General features: G+C 37.1%; 1 protein-coding gene across 1 annotated transcript in view; it reads right to left on the bottom strand.

Moving 5' to 3' along the window:
- Positions 1 to 19,814, bottom strand: part of ZC3H12B (zinc finger CCCH-type containing 12B) — a 378,671-nt gene extending 358,857 nt beyond the window's left edge. The window contains exon 1 of the mRNA XM_012738801.2: positions 19,339 to 19,814. The gene's annotated coding sequence lies outside the window, so the exon portion shown is untranslated. The remainder of the gene's footprint in view (positions 1 to 19,338) is intronic.
- Between the last annotated feature and the right edge of the window lie 1,379 nt (positions 19,815 to 21,193).

Below are 21,193 nucleotides of genomic sequence, written 5' to 3'. Positions count from 1 at the left end.
GAATATGAAAAGACATTCAACATCACTAATTATCAGAAAAATGCAAATCAAAACCACAATGAGTTATCATTTCACACCTGTTAAAATGGCCATTAGATCTTACAACATGAGGACTACAGTTAATAGCGGTATATTATATTCAGGATTTTTTCCAAATGAGTAAATTAAAGATGCTCTTGCTACAGGGGGAAAAATGGGTAACTATGTGAGATGATAGATACGTTCATTTGTTTCACTACAGTAACATTTTTACTATATATATATATGTGTATATATATATATACACACACATACCTCATAACATTATGATGTTATATGTATATATACCTTAAATGTACACAATAATATTTATTTTAAAAAGAAAATGTTAATAACAATCATTACTGAAAATTGGAACCTTATGTACTGTTGTTGGGACCATAAAATAGTGCAGCCACAATGGAAAACAGTATGGATGTTCCTCAAAAATTAAAAATAGAACTATCATATGATCCAGCAATCCTACTTATGGGTATTTATCCAAAAGAATTGAAAACAGTATGTAGCAGAGATATGTGCACTCCCATGTTTATTGTAGCATCATTCACAATATCCAGGAGATGGAAACAACCTAAATGTCAATCAATGGATGTATAGATATAGAAAAAGTGGCATAGACACATAATGCAATATTATCCAACATTAAAAAAGAAGAAAATCCCGTCATATCCAGGCATACAATCTAGGCATACAAGGATGAACCCAGAGGACTTTATGTTAAGTGAAATAAATCAGTCACAGAAGGACAAACACTGCATGACTTCACTATTAAGAGGTATTTATAGTAATCAAAGTCATAGAAGCAGGAGAGAAAGGAAAATGCAGAAAAGCTATTAAATGGGTATAGAGTTTCAGTTATGTGGAATAAAAAGTTCTAGATACCTGATGTACATAAATATGCATATAATTAACAATACTGAATTGTACATTTAAAAATTTGTTAAGAGGGTAGATTTCATGTGGTTTTTTTACAATTTTTAAAAATGGAAAACTTAGCGCTAACATATCAATAATTTATTTAACATACAAATAGTCTAAATGTACCAATTAAAAGATATTGACTGGCAAAATGGATTTAAAAAACTGGCCCAGCTATATGCTGTCTTCAAGAAATTCACTTCAAACATAATATAGGTAGGCTGAAAGTAAATGGATGGAAAAAGATATACCATTAAAACATGAATTTTTAAAAAGCAAAAGTACATATACCAGTATCAGATAAAGTGGACTTCCGAGCAAACAAAATTAATAGGGAGATTCCATTTTCCTGTCTGATTGCTGTAGCCAAGACTTCCAGCACTATGTTGAACAGAAGTGGAGATAGTGGGCAGCCTTGTCTGGTTCCAGTTCTAAGTGGGAATGATTTCAATCTTTCCCCATTCAGTATGATGTTGGCTATGGGTCTGTCATATATGGCTTGTATCATTTTTAGGTATGTCCCTTCTATGCCTATTTTCTTAAGTGTTCGTATCATAGGGGCAGAAGAGATCAAACTTTCACTGTTTGCTGATGATATGATATTGTATCTAGAAAACCCCAAGGATTCAACTAAGAAACTCCTGGAACTGATCAATGAATTTAGTAAAGTCTCAGGATACAAAATCAATACACAGAAATCAGAGGCATTCATATACGCCAACAACAATCTAATTGAGAACCAAATCAAAGACTAAATGCCCTTTACAATAGCAACAAAGAAATTAAAGTACCTAGGAATATATTTAACCAAAGAGGTAAAAGACCTCTACAGGGAGAACTATGAAACACTGAGGAAGGAAATAGCAGAGGATGTAAACAGATGGAAATCCATACCATGCTCGTGGATCGGCAGACTCAACATCATCAAAATGTCTATACTACCCAAACTGATCTACAGATTCAATGCAATACCTATTAAAATCCCATCAGCATTCTTCACAGATATAGAAAAAATAATTTTACGCTTCGTATGGAACCAAAGAAGACCCCGAATATCAAGAGCAATTCTAGGCAACAAAAACAAAATGGGAGGCATTAATATGCCAGATATCAAACTATACTACAAAGCTGTAGTAATTAAAACAATATGGTATTGGCACAAAAACAGGAATATTGACCAGTGGAACAGATGTGAGAATCCTGATATAAAACCATCCTCATATAGCCATCTCATCTTTGACAAAGCAGACAAAAACATACGCTGGGGAAAAGAATCTCTCTTCAATAAATGGTGCTGGGAAAACTGGATAGCCACCTGTAGAAGGCTAAAACAGGACCCACACCTTTCACCTCTCACAAAAACCAACTCACGCTGGATAACAGACTTAAACCTAAGATATGAAACTATTAGAACTCTAGAGGAAAAAGTTGGAAACACTCTCCTAGACATCGGCCTGGGCAAAGAGTTTATGAAGAAGTCCCCAAAGGCAATCACAGCAGCAACAAAAATAAATAAATGGGACATGATCAAACTACAAAGCTTCTGCACAGCCAAAGAAATAGTCATGAAAGTAAACAGACAACCTACAGAATGGGAGAAAATTTTTGCATCCTATGCATCCGATAAGGGACTGATAACTAGAATATACTTAGAACTCATGAAAATTAGGAAGAAAAAATCAAATAACCCCATTAAAAAGTGGGCAAACGGGCCAGGCGCGGTGGCTCACGCCTGTAATCCTAGCTCTCTGGGAGGCCGAGGCGGGCAGATTGCTCGAGGTCGGGAGTTCAAAACCAGCCTGAGCAAGAGCGAGACCCCGTCTCTACTATAAATAGAAAGAAACTAATTGGCCAACTAATATATATAGAAAAAATTAGCCGGGCATGGTGGCGCATGCCTGTAGTCCCAGCTACTTGGGAGGCTGAGACAGAAGGATCGCTTGAGCCCAGGAGTCTGAGGTTGCTGTGAGCTAGGCTGACGCCACGGCACTCACTCTAGCCTAGGCAACAAAGTGAGACTCTGTCTCAAAAAAAAAAAAAAAAAAAAAAAAAAAAAAAAAAAAAAAGTGGGCAAAGGACTTGAACAGAAATTTTTCTAAAGAAGACAGAAGAATGGCCAACAAACATATGAAGAAATGCTCAACATCTCTAATCATCAGGGAAATGCAAATCAAAACCACAATGAGATATCACTTAACCCCAGTGAGAATGGCCTTTATCAAAAAATCTCCAAACAATAAATGCTGGCGTGGATGCGGAGAGAGGGGAACAGTCCTACACTGCTGGTGGGACTGCAAACTAGTTCAACCTCTGTGGAAAGCAATATGGAGATACCTTAAAGCGATACAAGTGAATCTACCATTTGATCCAGCAATCCCATTGCTGGGCATCTACCCAAATGATCCAGTGACACTCTACAAAAAAGACACCTGCACTCGAATGTTTATAGCAGCACAATTCATAATTGCAAGGCTGTGGAAACAGCCCAAGTGCCCATCAATCCAAGAATGGATTAATAAAATGTGGTATATGTATACCATGGAGTACTATTCAGCTCTAAGAAACAATGGTGATATAGCACATCTTATATTTTCCTGGTTAGAGCTGGAACCCATACTACTAAGTGAAGTATCCCAAGAATGGAAAAACAAGCACCAGATATATTCTCCAGCAAACTGGTATTAACTGAGTAGCACCTAAGTGGACACATAGGTACTACAGTAATAGAGTATTGGGCAGGTGGAAGGGGGGAGGGGGGCGGGTATATACATACATAATGAGCGAGATGTGCACCATCTGGGGGATGGTCATGATGGAGACTCAGACTTTTGGGGGGGGGAATGGGCATTTACTGAAACCTTAAAATCTGTACCCCCATAATATGCCAAAATAAAAAAAAATTAAAAAAAAATAGGGAGAAAGTGGAACGTTACATAATATTCATAATTATGAATAACATAATTACAGAGAGAGACAACAGATTAGAGGTCAGAGGTTTGGAAAGAGGTAAAAGGAGGTGAGTGTGTCTTTATAAAGGGTTAGCATGAGAGAGCCTTTGTGGTAATGGCACAATTAAACACCTTGGTGTGGTGATGGTTACATGAAACAACCTATTGAAAAAATGCAGGGAGGCACACACACACACACACACACACAGACACACACACACAGGTGCTTATAAAAGTGAAGACATCTGAATAAGAACAGCATTAGTTTCTTGGTTTTTGATAGTATACTATAGTTATGCAACATAACATTAAAGGAGGCTAGGTGAAGTGTGAACAGGATCTCTCTGCACATTGATTGTAACTTTTTATGAATCTTTATTTCAAAAATAATGTACAGGCATACCTCATTTTATTGCTCCTCACTTTGTTGCACTTTGCAGATACAGTGCTCTTTATAAATTGAGGATTTGTTGCAAAACTGCTTACAGCAAGCCTATGAGTGTCATTTTTCCAAGAACATGCACTCACTTTGCATCTCTGTATCACATTTTAATAATTCTCAAAATATTTCAAACATTTTCATTATCATTATATCTGCTATGATGATTTATGATCAGTGATCTTTAATGTTATACTATAATTGTTTTGAGGCAATACAAACCACACCCATAAAAGAGAGCAAACGTAATCAATAAATGTATGTGTTCTGACTGGCTTATCCCCCATCTGTTTCCTTCTCTTCAGACCTCAGACCTCATTATTCCATGAAACCCAGAAATATTAAAATTAGGATAATTAATAACCTTACAATGGTCTCTGTGTTCAAGTGAAAGGAAGAGTTACACATCTCTCACTTTAAATCAAAGGCTAGAAATTATTATGCTTAATGAGGAAGGCATTTTGAAAGCCACCATAGGCCAAAAGCTAGGCCTCTTGCACCAATAGTTAACCAAGTTGTGAATGCAAAGGAAAAGTTCTGGAAGGAAATTAAAAGTGTGTTTCCAGTGAATGCATGAAGGATAAGAAAGCAAAACAAACTATTACTGATAGGGAGAAATTTTAGTGGTCTAGAAAGAAGATCAGATTAGCCAGACATTCCTTAAGCCAAAGCCTAATCCAGAACAAAACTCTAACTTTCTTCAATTCTATGATGGCTGAGAGTGGTGGAAATGCTGCAGAAGAAAAGTGGGAAGCTAGCAGAGATTGGTTCATGAAGTTTAAACAAAGACGCCATCTCCATAACATCAAAGTTCAAAGCGAAACAGCAAGTGCTAATTGAGAAATCTCCAGTAAGCTACCCAGAAGATAACTGATGAAAATGGCTACACTAAACAACAGATTTTCAATGTAGATAAAACATTCTTCTGTTGGAAGAAGCTGCCATCTAGGACTTCATAGATGGAGAGGAGAAGTCAATGCCTGGCTTCAAAGGACAGGCTGAGCTGACTCTCTTTTTAGGGGCTAATGCAACTGGTGACTTTAAGCTGAAGCCAATGCTTATTTATCATTCTGAAAATCCTAGGGCCCTTAAGTATTAAGCTAAATCTACTCTGCCTGTGCTCTATAAGTGGAACAACAAATCCTGGATGGCAGCACATCTGTTTACATCATAGTTTACTGAATATTTTAAGCCCACTGTTGAGACATACTGCCAAAAATAAAATACAAAATATTATTGCTCATTGATGATGCAGCTAGTCACTGAAAGAAAAGTTCTTTCCTTCAAGAACTTTTCCTTTGCATCCCCCCTGATGGGGATGTACAAGGAGATCAATGTTATTGCCAATGTTTCATGCCTGCTAACACAACATCCCTTCTGCAGCTCATGGACCATGAAGCAATTTCAACTTTTAAGTTTTATTATTTAAGAAATACATTTTGGAAGACTATAGCTGCCACAAACTGATTCCTCTGATGGATCTGTACAAACTAAATTGAAAACTTTCTGGAAAGTGTTCACTATTCTACATGTCATTAACAGCATTCATATTTCAGAAGAGGAGATTAATATATCAACATTGACAGGAGTTTGGAAGAAGTTAATACCAACCCCCATGGATTACATTAAGGGGTTCAAGACGTCACTGGAGGAAGTAACCATAGACAGATGTGGTGGAAATAGCAAGAGAACTAGAAGTGGAGCCCAAAGATGTGACTGAATTGCTGCAATGTCATCATATAACTTTAATGGATGAAGAGTTGCTTCTTATGGATAAGCAAAGAAAGTAGTTTCTTGAGGTGGAACCTACTGCTAGTGAAAATGCTGAGAACATTGTTGAAATGTCAACAAAGGCACACACGCATACACATACACAAAGCAGCAGCAGGGTTGAGAAGCAGCAGCAGGATTTGAGAAGACTGACTCCAATTTTGAAAGATGTTCTACTGTGGGTAAAATGCTATCAATCAGAATTGCATAATACTGATTGAGAAAGAGAAATTTTTCATGAAAGGAAGAGTCAATCTATGTGGTAAACTTCACTGTTGTCTTATTTTAAGAAAATGCCAAGCCACTCCAATCTTCAGCAACCACCACTCTAATCAATTAGCAGCCATCAACACTGAGACAAGACCATCCCCCAGCAAAATGATTACAACTCACTGAAGGCTCAGATAATCGTTAACATTTTTTCACAATAAAGTATTTTTCAATTGAGGTATGCACATTGTTTTTTTAGACATAATGCTATTATATACTTATACAGTTTGGTAGAAACATAACTTTTATATCCATTGGGAAATCAAAAAATTTGTGTGACACTTTATTGCAATATTCACTTTATTGTGATGGTCTGGAACCAAACCCACAGTATCTGTGAGGTATGCCTGTACATATGTATTTATATGTGTATTTGTGTATGTGTATGTATCTTCAGAATCTAATTACTTTTCACTTTACCCACTATTACCAACCTAATATAATCATTTTCTCTCATCTGGATTAGTGTAACATCTTCCTAATTGGTCTCCCTGCTTCTTCTCTTGCCCTCTTCACACAGAAACCAGAATATCTTTACAGATAAATCATATCAAGTCATTCTTCTTCTCTCAACCTCCCAATACCTTCCTATCACATAAAGTGAAATCTAAAACTCCTATTTTTGTCCTGCAAAGGCCTATGTGATTTTGCTTCAAAATACATATTTTACCTTATTTTTTACTACTGGCTCCCTCATTCTCTACATTCTAGATATATTGGCCTCCTTGCTATTCCTTGATCATGCCAAGCAGGTTCCCACCTCAGGGCCTTTGCACATTCTATTTTCTCTGCCTGAAATGTTCTACCTCCAGATATTCACACATCTTGCTCTCTTGCTTCATCCATGTCTTTGCTCAATGTCACCTCATCAGAAACACCTTTCTTGACCACTGTAACTAAAATAGCACCACCTATTTGCTCCTTATCCCTTGTCTTGTTTTATTGGCCTCATGGCTCCTATCACTACCTGATATTATATATATTATTTGCTTATTCATTGTCTGTATCATCCTCTAGAATGCAAACTCTATGAGTGCATGAACTTTGTTCTGTTTACCACTGCATCCCTAAAACAGGCCTGTAGATGTAGCAGACACTGAATAAATAAATATTGAATGAATGTGTAGATCAAAAGGGAAAAAATATGATTTGGTTTACAATCTAGGTTTCCCAATAGCCAAGATATCATATTCACTGCTCTTCAGAATCTTTTTATGTATCTTTTACAACTCTATTTTTGAAAAATAAATTAGTTATTATCTATGAATTTCTGATATTTTTATGTTTTTTTTAATGACATGGGAGAATGATTTTGCTTTTCCTCTATATTTACTTTACTTAGACAAAAATATCCATTTAACGGTGCTGTTTATTTTATGAGGCTTCTTGTAAAGTATGTTACCATTTTATCAGATACTCTGGTTACTGGGATGTATCTACGAAAAACTAGAAACCACAAGCTTTGGATTTTAGTCACAGCTTTTCTAGTAACATTTTCTGTGACCATGGATAAATTTTATATTTTTTGAATTATCTCTAGACCTCAGTTTCCATCTCCTTAAAATGAGGAGGCTAGATAATATGATCTCTAATGTTCGTTTTTGTTCTATGAATGAAGTTAATCATATGGCAAATGTGCTCTATTTTGTTAGAAATATATTTTATACATATATATTCCATGCATCACCATTTAAACTTCATGGTAGACACTTTTGGAATTTTGTTCAGCCCACAACCTCCCCTTCTCTTGGAAATGTACATCATCTCATTTAGGGTTTGGACCTAATAGCCATATTTATAAGACATGATCTTGCCCCTCCAGATATAGATAAACTAATTTTGGCTAGACATGTGGTCCAAACTGGATCATTCAGAATTGGGAATTAGGATTCAGAGATACTGAGTCTCTTCTGATTGTCTAAATTTAGAATTTGTAAACTTGGGGGCTCTTGAGTAAACCATGTCTGGCTATGTGCTGAGGGAGTGAGAAGAATGAATTAAACTGAAGTAGACACACTAAAAGAAACAAAAGTAAACAAAATACCTTATGGCCCCAGGGAAGGTGAGGGGAAAAGAGAAAGAGGGAGGAAAGTTTCCTTAGCTACTGACAGCTTGTCATCCTAGTTCAAGTCCCTCAAGCACCTAGACTACACTTTCTGCCCTGGGGTTCCACCAGAATCTCTCTTATCCTCAACATTTTTTTTTTTTTTTGCTTTAAGCTAATTTGAAGTAGACCTTTATTATCTGCAACATCTTTAATCAAGACGCACACAATTGGGTCAGTGGCCAACAAACAAATTATGTACAATTTAAAGCTCTGGACATATTATACAAAACATCCCTCCCCCAGTTTCATTACATTCTTTGATTAATCCTTAGCTAATTAGAAAATTCATTATCCAAGTGATTATATTCATTCCATAGCCTTTAGTTAACTGAGTCTCTAGGACTACCTAAATTAAAAACATTCATATTCAAATGTATATATAAAATTACCTTCCAAAATAAAATGATTTTAATTTTTTTCTAAGCTTGTACTCCCCTCTGTTAGCACAGAGTACTAAGAATTAAATAGATTTCTCTAATTTCTACTCTGCATTTGATGTTTAGCTATGAGAAAAGTGTTACATGGATACTCAGTCTCTCTTCCTCTCATCCATAAATACACACACAGAAAAGCTTTTTCACACATGTCATAGGAATGGCAAAGGAGGTGGGAGAGGGAGAGAATACTAATTATTTAAAAAACTCCAAACAGCTAAATTTTTATTCCAGTTAATCCAATAACCTCTGTTATTGCTTCCCTTGCTAAGATCTAAAATCTGTAAGTAGAGCAATGAGTTACACAGGAGAGGCAAACTATCATTACTATAGAAGGCATGAAACAAAGAACTAGCTTTCCCCTCTGTGTCAAAAGAGCATCGGTGGTAAATATTAGATCATTTAATATGAAATGTCCAATTTTGAATCAAAAGTGTTTATTATATCAAACAAGAAGCAGTACAATTAATCAAAGTATGCAACTAAACTATCGACACAGTTTTACCACCTTAACAGTAGCTTGTTTATGCCAGCAGCAAAGAAGTCTGGACAGCAAGTGGTGATGAAATTGTGAAAAGTGTTTTCCACAGCCTGTTGAGATTTGAATATTTTTCCTTGCAAGAACTGGTCCAAGGCCTGGCAGAAGTGGTAGTTAGTTGGTGCAAGGTCTGGTGAGTACAGCGGATGACAGAGAGTTTCCAACTCCAGCTTCTGTAGTTTGAGCAGCATCGTTTTGTGTACCATGTTTCCCCCAAAATAAGACACGGTCTTATATTTATTTTTCCTCAAGAAGACACCTTAGGGCTTATTTTCAGGGGATGTGTTGTTTTCCCCTAAAAGCCTCAGCTTGCAGCACGCACAGGATGGCCGGGACCTGACAGGGAGAGCTGACCTTGTTGGTGGGGCTGCCCGCACCTTTCTGGTCACCTCTGGGATAGTAGCTATCACAACGATAAGGGCTGCTCGTCTTCTTTACCGCTCCACCACGAAATGCATGGGTTGTGCAGATACGCTGTGTAGCCACGCCCATCACTAGGTCTGATTTTCCAGGTAGGGCTTATACTGCACAAATGCTTAGAAATCCTGCTAGGGCTTATTTTATGGGCACATCTTATTTTCGGGGAAACACGGTAACGTGGTCGAGTGTTGTCATGCAAGAGTATCGTCCTGTCTCTATTGACCAATCTCACTGCTTAATCTCAAGCGTCATCATTTTATTCAACTGGATGCAGCAGATATTTACTATAATTGATTGACCAGGTTTCATGAAGCTACAGTGGATAATATCATCACTGGACCACCAAACAGATACCATTAGCTTTTTTTGATGAATATTTGGTTTTGGACTGTGTTTCAGCAGTTCATCTTTATCAAACCATTGTGCCAAATGGCCATGATTGTCAAAAAGAATCCATTTTTCATCACATGTAACAATATGGTGTAGAGATGGTTCACCTTTATGTCATGACAGCAAAGAAAGGCAAGCTTCAAGACTATTTCTCTTCTGATGCTCATTTAATTCATGCAGAACCCATCTAGCCAGCTTCTTTACCTTGCCATTTGTTTCAAATGGTCCAATGTTGTCAGAATAGGAACGTCAAACCTTGCTGCTAATTCACACATAGGTTGAGATGGATTCATTTACTACAGCTTTCAGGTCATCATTATCCACCTTGGTCTCAGGTCACCCACATGGCTCATTCTCAAGATTAAAATCACCAGAACGGAACTTCTCAAACCATCAACATATGGTGCCTTCATTAGCCACATCCTTCTCAAACACTGTTGTTATTTCGAGCTGTCTACGTGGCATTGTTTCCATGACAGAACTCATATACAAAAATAACATGAATTTTTGAGTTATCTATGGTTTCACAAAAATTTCTCTAAAAAAAATTGAAAGATAATCTACACACCAAAATGTGCATTTGAAAGACTGAGGATGTACCTTCACAATAAAAATAAAAGAAGTGTCAAAGTCAAATATCAGAGATATCAACTATCAAACGGTACTTAAGGAAATCGGACATTTCATAATTAATAACCTTAATGACATCCCTCTCTCTAGCAACCCGAGTATTAGGTGTAGCTGTGCTCTGTTCTGGTTAACTTGTTAAAATTAACCAGACTGGAAGTTCCAGTTTCGTGTCAGAAGAATTTCATCCCAGAACATCAGAAATGTTAGATTTTAGTGCTTCTTGCATCATAACATAAATATAACAAATCAGTATCAATATGCATGCATTCATTATATGATTATTAATTCAGAACAGGAGAAGAAGAAGGTCCTGAAGTTTTACTGATTTCAGAGCTGTGATAATACCATCAGCATATTAAGATTACTGGTGTAAGTTTTTTTTCTTTTTATCCTTTCAAAACATTAATGGGGTACAAATGTTTTTGTTACATGGATAGATTTTATAATGCCTAAGTCAGGGCTATTAGTGTGCCCATCATCCAAACAGTGTTCAGTGTAGGTACAGTGTTAGATAGGTTTTAACCCCCTCCCTTATTGATTGTCAATGACTTTTGTGTGCCCATCAATTAGTTCCAAATTATTAGAGAGTATATGTTGTGTTTGTTTTTCCATTCTTGAGATATTTCCCCTAGGAAAATGGTCTCCAGTTCCATTGTGCCAAATGGCCATGATTGCTACAAAAGACATTAATTCTGGGTGTAACTTTTAATGCACACTTTACTTTTCTTACTCCGATGAACTGGTAAGATTTGTAAGTGCACACAATTCACGTGCAGATAATATTGCTACTGCAATTTTTAAAACATCTGAAAGCAGTTTACCATAATTATTGCCTCAATTTTGCTTACACTATTAATGGATGTTCAAATCTTTTTTCTCAAAAATAGGCTAATTAATGCCCTAATTAGTAATACAGCACTTAGAAGATGTTTTTAAGTATATAAATCTAGGTGTTCCTACCTTCATCCCTCTTAGCACTTACTTTAATTCAGTATCAGTACTCTGATACTCAGTAAAGAACCTCCAGTACTTCAAACCTATGATAGGACTCTGGCTGCTTCTCCTATAGAGTATAATCCACTTTGAGCATGACTACTATATATATTAAGACTGTTACAAAATCTTGATTCGTAGGGCCTAATTAATAAAATTTTGTTATACTGTAATTTGGACCCTACTGATTCAGAATTAGTGATAATTCAGATAGGGGCTGAGGTTAAATTGATTTGGGGATTATTTTTGCATAGAGCTTGGTAAACAAATTAGAAAACAAGATAGCATTAATAGAAAGGACACCGTAACCACTTAAAGAACAAATTCTTCCAAGCCCTTTAAGTACTTCAGAAATATATCTTTACATATAATCTATTGATACTCTATCTACAAATCATTATCATCTATTTATGAAAGCAAGATTCCTAAGGGTAATACTTTGTTCCCTAGTTCTGGTTACTATTTGTACAAGGAAACCATAAAAACTGAAGTTGCTAAAAAATATTCTAAAATTCAAAATCAACCATTTTAGACTTATTCTCCCTAAATTATTGCAAATTAGAAATAATGAAACATATGAAATTTAACACCCATTTTTAATTTTTATTCTACCTCTATTTTTTCTGTTTTTGTGAACTCACAGGTATCTGGACCAATTTGGCAAAAATAACAATACAATCCATGATAATTAAATCTTTTGGTATTAATAATAAACAAAAAAATCCAGTTAATAATGATAGTCTTCAAAGTTTGCAGGAAGAGAAACAGAATATAAGGTTCTATGTGCACATTTAGAGATTAAACTCAGTGATAACCATTAAATGTATTAGTATATGATACATGCCCAGCCCTGCAAAGGTCAAGGAGCAACTTTTAAGTAATGAGACTGGCTTATATATGACCTGTGGAATCAAACTTATTACTTATGTAAGTAATATATCTTACCATTTAGGGAGATGGTAAGAAATGCTACAGAATATATAAAGAATTATTTGAATTCCTCTGATGAAAGATGCTGTATAAATACAAAGTGGTGGCAATAAGACAATGGAAAAATAGAGAAGATATTCCTTTTTATTCTAAAATGAAAACCAAAACCCTAAGTATAACTGTAGAAAGTTTAGATGGTAAAAATGTAAATATGAACTCTGACTCAATCCAGATGAAACGATCCCTACTTTTTTTTTTTTTTCTTTCTCACTCTTCTGAAACAGAAACGATCCCTACTTTTATTCCAGAAGGACCTAAGTTCTGATTTTTTACTTCCTACAATAAAGAAAACAAATAATTTTTGTTTTTGTTTTTGCTTTTTTGAGACAGAGTCTCATTTTGTTGCCCAGGCTAGAGTGAGTGCCGTGGCGTCAGCCTAGCTCACAGCAACCTCAAACTCCTGGGCTTAAGCGATCCTACTGCCTCAGCCTCCCGAGTAGCTGGGACTACAGGCATGGACCACCATGCCTGGCTAATTTTTTGTATATATATATTTTAGTTGGTCAATTAATTTCTTTCTATTTTTAGTAGAGACGGGGTCTCGCTGTTGCTCAGGCTGGCTTTGAACTCCTGACCTTGAGCGGTCCTCCCGCCTCGGCCCCAGAGTGCTAGGATTACAGGTGTGAGCCACCGCACCCAGCCAAAACAAATTATTTTTGAAATAAAAATCCAGTGATTCAAAAATTTCCTGAGTTAGGCACAGTATTTTAAAAGAACCTAGGTAATTATTTTCCTTGATGCTACTTCTAGTCAAATCACCCAGTTTCAAATACAGTTTATCCAACATAGGTTTGGCTTTTTAGTCTATCACAGAAAATATTTCCCAAATAACTTTTTAAAAAGATAAAGTCTTTTGTAAAACTCATATAGGGGCCACAGAAGTAGCTTAGAAGTGACAGTGAGAATAAACCAATATCTATAGTGGTTAGGAAAAGTGGATATGAGGTACAGAAAGTAAGCATAATAAGGACCTATGTAATTCATAACTGTGAAATGTTATGGAGATACTAATACTATACATTGGTTTTAAATGAACGTTGTTAGAAACATACATTTTCCCATTATTAATTACATCAAAATCCAGGTTTCAGTTAATATTTATTGCATTTAAAAATGGTTATACGCTGGATGTGGTGGCTCACGCCTATAATCCTAGCACTCTGGGAGGCTGAGTTGGGAGGATCGCTTAAGGTCAGGAGTTCAGGACCAGCCTCAGTAAGAGTGAGACCCCCATCTCTACTAAAAATAGAAAGAAATTAGCTAGAAAAATTTTCTATTTTTCTACTAAAAATAGAAAAAAAATAGCTGGATGTGGTGGTGCATGCCTGTAGTCCCAGCTACTCAGGAGGCTGAGGCAGAAGGATTGCTTGAGCCCAGGAGTTTGAGGTTGCTGTGAGCTAGGCTGACGCCACTGCACTCTAGCCTGGGCAACAGAGAGAGAGAGACCCTGTCTCAAAAAAAAAATTCTTAAAAAAACCTTCTATTACAGTAGAATCCCATCAATAACAAAATTAATCTCCTTATCAAATCCCAGTGGTACATTTGTCACTAGGAAAATAAGAACTAATCAGACCACAGGAGAACTTGTAGATGCCAATAATTTAAAAAGAGTTAACAATTCATAAGAAATGATATTAAGAGAATAACTGTGTAAGGCATTTCCTTTGAATATTAGTTTATAGCTGTGTATGAAAGTTTTTCTTTCATTTTGTGTATAAGTACCATACTTTAAGAAGGAATTCTACTCTCCATTTTTCTTCCTACATTGAATTGGCTTCAGATATCTTTCATTTAGAGAAAAAAGTTATGTTCCAGGAAAATCTGCTCTGAAAAGAATTGTTGGGTAAAAGCCTTTTATCCCATAAACTTGCATCATAAAAATCTAGATATGTGCTCAGGTGGGAAAATTTGGGGTCCATTGACATAATAAATATCATATTTTAGAATATGGTTACACTTTAAAAACTACATATTTAAGGAAAATTACAATTTATTGATACATCACTGGTACTCAGTGTAATGCTGTTTTGCCTTGACACTTAGTAATTAGGTAAAAATATTGAAAATGATGACTCTATTATAATAGAAACTGACAGTTCCTTGCCCTATTTCACATGCTGCCACCACTAAGGTTTAGCAATTTAACTAAGAACCTGCCTTAAACCACTGTAGGACTTAGAACTTGACATATAAGGTAATTTTAATTTTCTCAACAGTCTCCCCATCATTTTAATTCACCAGTTCTCTTTCTGAAGATCTTCTTTTGATATAGGCATAAGCAGCTAAGATAGAAATGTGCAATACCTGCTTAGCAAAGGAGATTTACCTCAATGCCTTCTGAACATATTTTTCTATCTGTTAACTGGTTAATTTCCAATAATAATCATAGCTATTTGTTGACTGTCTCTGAGAAGACCATTCTGTTATCTAACTCATAACTTGTTTATTAACTATTTAATCAATAACTGAGGTTCTAAGTAGAGGATGCTTAAAATAACAATTAGATTTGTTGAGCCTAAAAACTATTAGCTACTGTGAAATAAAATTTGTCAGTAATAACTTTAATCAAAGACGACTATTACTGGCAGAAAAAGATACCAAATAAAAGGTACAAGATAGTGTATAGAAGCCTAAAAAAATTCAAGTTTAGGTATATTGTTCCAGAGAGTAAATCTGTTAAATCTTTGTATTTAGAATTCAAATATGTGAATTTCTGTTGGGAGACATACCTCTCTTTTGATATAATTGCAGTGTGTTTTGTTATTTTTCTGTATATAAACATCAACTTATAATGGCTGACTAAAACCCATTAGTCATGTAACTAATTCTCAATACAACAGAAAGTTGTTAGAAATGCACTGAAATAAGTTTTGCAGAGGTTTGTAATTACCGTTTAAACACTGATGTTAGCTGCCAATTATTAACACAGGCATTATTAATAACATTATATTAGAACTTCAACTTCCCTTTGTTTTCAGAAAACAATAGCAATAATAGTACTACATGGTAGTATGAAAAACTAACTTATCATATACTTTAATGAACCAAAATGCATGTTGCTTATAGAATTTCCCTAATATATTTTATCAAGAAATAATCTTTGGACCATATTAATAATCTAAGGTTGTACTAATCAGACTAGTTTTATATGAAACTCTTAAGATTCTGTCTCTTAGTAGACAGTAAAAACTGTACAGATTATAAAAATATGTGAGCTTAATACTGTATATCTTCTTAGAAAACATTCTTACTTGCCCCAGGAAATCAGATGATTATTTTTTAAGTCTGACTTCTATAACATATACATTTGTAAAACTATTTATATTTATTTAGTATGTAATTTATCATAGAAAACTATGCCTACTCCAAAAGAGTTAGTTTCCACTGATAGTCTCTCCCTCCTTTAGGTTTATCCAGGAGAATTAAACACATAAGGATTAGAAAATCAAGTACCTTAGCTCATGCTATGCTGAATTCCACCCTTTTAGATCTATGAAGAACCAAACCAAATCTGACTTTTTCTATTAAGCCTTCTACGACAAACCCCAGGCTCCAGTGATCTCTCTGTACTCAAAATTACTCTTATGTTCCAATTATTGGCCATGATGTCTCATATACGTATTTTCTTTCCCAAATGGTAAGCAATTTAACTCTTGGGACCTGTTTCTGTTCTATTCTCCACAATACCTTGTATAGTAGTGGGCACTAAGTAAAAGATAAAAAATAAAAACTTGTTGAAAATGACTTAAAAATAAATCTCACCAGCAGTCTATGAGTGTTCTTATCTCTCCACATCTACACCAACATTTCTAGTTTGGAGACTTTGATAAAGGCCATTCTCACTGGAGATAAGTGATATCTCACTGTGGTTTTGATTTGCATTTCCCTGATGATTAGAGATGGTGAGCATTTTTTTCATATGTTTGTTGGCCATTATTCTGTCTTCTTTTGCAAAGATTCAGTCCATGTCCTTTGCCCACTTTTTAATGAGGTTGTTTGATTTTTCTTGTTGATTTCCTAAGTTCTATGTAGATTCTAGTTATCAGCCCTTTATCACATGTGTAGCATGTAAATATTTTCTCCTATTATGTTAGTACAACCCCTATGGAAAGTAATATTGGGATAACTCAAAGAATGAAAAATAGAACTATCATTTGATCCAGCAATCCCAATACCTGGCACCTACTCAAAGGAAAAAAAGTCATTCTATAATAAATACATCTACACTTGAATATTTATAGCAGCACAATTCACAATTGCAATGATGAGGAAACATTCCAAGTGTCCATCGATATATGAGTGGATTAATAAAATGTGGTATATGTATACCACAGAGTTCTACTCAGCCATAAAAACCAGTAGTGAACTAGTACCTCTTGTATTATCTTAGATGGAGCTAGAGCACATTCTTCCAAGTGATGTATCCCAAGAATGGGAAAACAAGCACCACATGTACTCACCCTCAAATTGGTACTAACTGATCATCACTTACGTGTACACACGGAAGTAATATTCATTGGGTGCTGGGCGGGTGGGAGGGAGGTTGTGGGGATAGGAAAACTCATAATTAGTGGGTGCAGAGTGCACTGCATGGGGGAGGGGCATGCTTGTAGCTCTGGCTTGGGTGATGCAAGGGCATTATATCTAACCAAAATGTTTGTACCCCCATAATATTCTGAAATTTAAAAATAAATAAATAAATTTCATTCCAGAGTTTACTGATCAAGTACCTTGACAGCACTTGCAAAATGAGCTATCAATATTATTTTATGTGGTTATGACACCCTAGGTAAATGCTCTTGCATATGTGGCATCTTCACAGCCATACTCATTACAATAGAAAACTAAATTGGATTCAAATTACTGCTCAGTTCTTAAAATATGTGAAGGTAAAGAGGAAGTATTCACATGATACATTATTATTTCAAATAATTCAGACTTGCATTCATCAAAAGCTTTTCCAAAACAAAAATATCTCTAACTTTGGCGTCTAGCAACTAGAAGCATGTCAGTTTGCTAATGCACAAAACAAAACAATACTCACTGAGGTCCAAGATTATTTTGCAGTGGCACTAGAATTACACTGTGCTTTAATTTAAACCATACACAAAAGAACCTGAAACAACATGAAAGCTGTGAAAACAAAGCATTTTGCCCAAAACTATCAGAAAGTTGGCAGTCTTGAGAGATTAATTCAATAAAGTCATCTAATCACAAATGACATCTATATCATTTTAAAAAAATCTTTAGCTCAAAAGGGTTTACCAAAAACTAAATTTAGCTTTTCCATTATTGCACTTCTTTTTCACACTTCTTTTAGATAAAAGAAACCTGAAATGGCTTAAAAACCAGTAGGGAGGCAAGAGAACCAAATAAAAGAAGGAACCTATCTGTTATTGTCCGCTCACAGAAGTATCCTAACAATCAAAATAACTAATTATTTTAAATTCGGTCAACTTTTGAAAGGAATCAGCAGTGAACTGTAATATTTTTCAACCATTTGTTTTTAAGGAAACAACCTAATTCATCAAAGATAATATTATTAATTTTCAAAAAAGGACCTCACAATTTTAGATCCTCATCTAATCACCTTGTCCAAAATATCATTTCAGGTATGTCATGCCAATATTTTCTAGAGGCAACTATTTTCAACTGTAGGCTACCTCAGGAAGAAGAGATAAATCACAACCCATGCTCTCTTTTATTAGGGACATTTTAGGTTAATCATCATATTTGTAAAAAAAGAAGTATGTCACTCTGGATGAATAGTAGTTAGTTCGTAAAATCTGTTTCCCCTGTTATCAATCAGGCACTCTTTGCCTACTTCTCTTCAAGTTTGATGGCACTTTGGAAGTCAAGTGGAGTATATGTTGCTAGTTTGTTTTATTATTATTAAATATAAGTACTATTTTCCTAACTCTTGTATGTCAGTAGTCAGGAGTCAGAAGCCAGGCACAAAGCTTTCAGAAGCTCTTGGCACAGGAGTGCAACAACACTGAAAAGTAAGGGGCCACTCTAGCTATCTGTTCAACCCTTGAGGCATGGAGCGACAGCAGCCCAGGGAATGGGCTCTTGAGAAGCCTGTGGTCAGGGTGAACCTCCCGATAGCGAAAGTCAGAGCAAGGGGAAAGGGGCGAGCAAGGCACTGGTAGAGTCGGTCCCTGAATCAGGGACCAGACTGCGTGACCATACCCAGAATTAGCATCTATGGCATCTAAGCAGGAAAGCCAGGCCTTAAGCACCCACCCTGCATTCTTGGACGCCGGGGTTGAGATCAGAAAGTGGTAGCTCTGAGAAGGAAAACTACCTCAAAGGGAATAAAGATCCGCGAGCAGATGTAAAAGAGGCATCAGAAGCTTCTGCAGGAGAAAGCCACGCTTCGCTGCTCGCTTCCCGGGCCCAGAGGCCGGAAAGGCGCCCCAGCATCAGGCGAGTGCGTTGCCACTACTCACCCTACTCTCCTACGGTCCCGTCTCCCGTCGTCGCCCTGTTCGACGCAGCCCCTGCAGGGGGGAGCCCCTCCCCCGCCCGCCGCCGGGGGTGGTCTCGGCGGGCGAGAGGAGGCGGCGGCAGCGCAGGTGTCCAAGAGCTGCGGCCAGAGAGCAGATGAGTGCAAGGGGAGACAGACTGGTGCCTTCCACTCCCTGGCGCCACCAACTTCACCACCATCGACGTGGAGGGACGAGGGGAAGCAATGGGGGGCAGGCCCTCGCCCAGCGGCCCGGACCCTCCAGGGATACTAGGCCCGAGCCTCTGGCGGGACCGTCGCCCCAGCCCCCTCAGCGACGCGACCCCCAGGCCCGACTGCTGTCCCTTGGCCCCAGAGGCCACAGAGCAGCGGCGGCTCCCTCTTGGGGCCGCGGTCGCAGCTGCATCCTCGTGCTCCTCCTCCTCTGGCGCCGCTGCCTACACACACAGCCCCGGCGCCTATACCGCCGCTGAGCCCCGACCGCCGTTGCCTAGCAACCGCGCGCATGCGCCCCACCCCCGCCGGCAACCGCAGCCACCGCTGGCGCCACTGTCGGAGCTCTGACCAGCGGGTCTGCGTCCTAGAAAAGTGCATAAAACCTCATTTCGTAGGGCCTAAATGGAGCGACGTCAGAGGAAGGGTGGGTAGGAGAGGTCCAGGGTGTTCTGAAATTCGAAAAAGGTCTGGGGACTGGGGACACGACCGTCTCCCAACTCCTAGATAGGTACCTCGGAGGTTGAGAGTGACAGTCCCAACAACCTTCCTACTTATCTCGCTGCCTTTAGTCTTGCTTCCTCCAATCCATTCTTCACAGGGCTGCCAGAAGAGTTTTCTAAATAACTTCACTAACCATGTCACTCGTCTTCATAACTCAGATGGTTATAGGACAATCCCCTTAGTAGGGCCTAAAAGTTCTTGAATACTGCAACAACATCCTCTCTGATCTCCCTGCCTTTGCCATTAGACTCGTCTCCCATTATCATACTTCTACCAGAGTGATCCTTATAAAATGCAAATCTACTTTCACTTCCCTCTGATTTAGAGAATGGGCTTTGGAATTACAGTCAAAATGGAATTTCTGTTCCACCACCAAGTAGCTCTGTTTCCTTGAGCTAGGATGCTTAACCTCTCTGAATCTGCCTCCTCACCTGTAAAATAGGGATAATTATAGTAGTTATAGAATAGTACAATAGAATTCAATTAGAGAGTGCATATAAACCATTTAAATACATAACTTACTCTGGCACAGAGTAAGTACTTAGTTATTTTTCAATAGATCCTTATTGCCTGTAATAAAGGAGAAAGTACAAACTCCCTAGCTTAACATTCAAAGTCCTGTAAGATCTTGCCTCTATTTTTATAGCCCTTGCTCCTTCCACACTTCCCCTTAGTCACCCAGCCACAGACCCATTCTTGCAGTGTCTGAGATACAGCTTGATCTATAAAGCGCTTAGATATGTTTCCTCAAGGTTCACTGGGGTAAGAAATATACATGAACCCTCCAGTTAATGAACGTGTAAATATCCAGTGATCCTTCCAAAACTACACATATTAATTTTAAAATATTTACACTGAGAATTAACGTGTAGGCAGTGAGTATATACAAAACTTATGCAATTTTCCGGAGGCTGATTTACATCTTTTTGAAATTAGGCTTAGAGTTCCTGTAATGTTTGATGATAAAAATATGCCACTAATTTTGAACTTAATACAATGCATAAACATACAAAATTTGCCCTGCTGGATGTTTATTTAGTAAAATATTTAAACATTTTAAGAAGTGTAAAAATAGCTGTACCATGTGTAAAAACTCTGAGAAGCCCCAGAAGTGCTAATTG

This window comes from Microcebus murinus, chromosome X, assembly GCF_040939455.1.
Source record: "Microcebus murinus isolate Inina chromosome X, M.murinus_Inina_mat1.0, whole genome shotgun sequence".
Classification (NCBI taxonomy): domain Eukaryota; kingdom Metazoa; phylum Chordata; class Mammalia; order Primates; family Cheirogaleidae; genus Microcebus; species Microcebus murinus.
The sequence above is the reverse complement of the archived record's forward strand: the minus strand, read 5'-3'. Positions and strand labels throughout refer to the sequence as shown.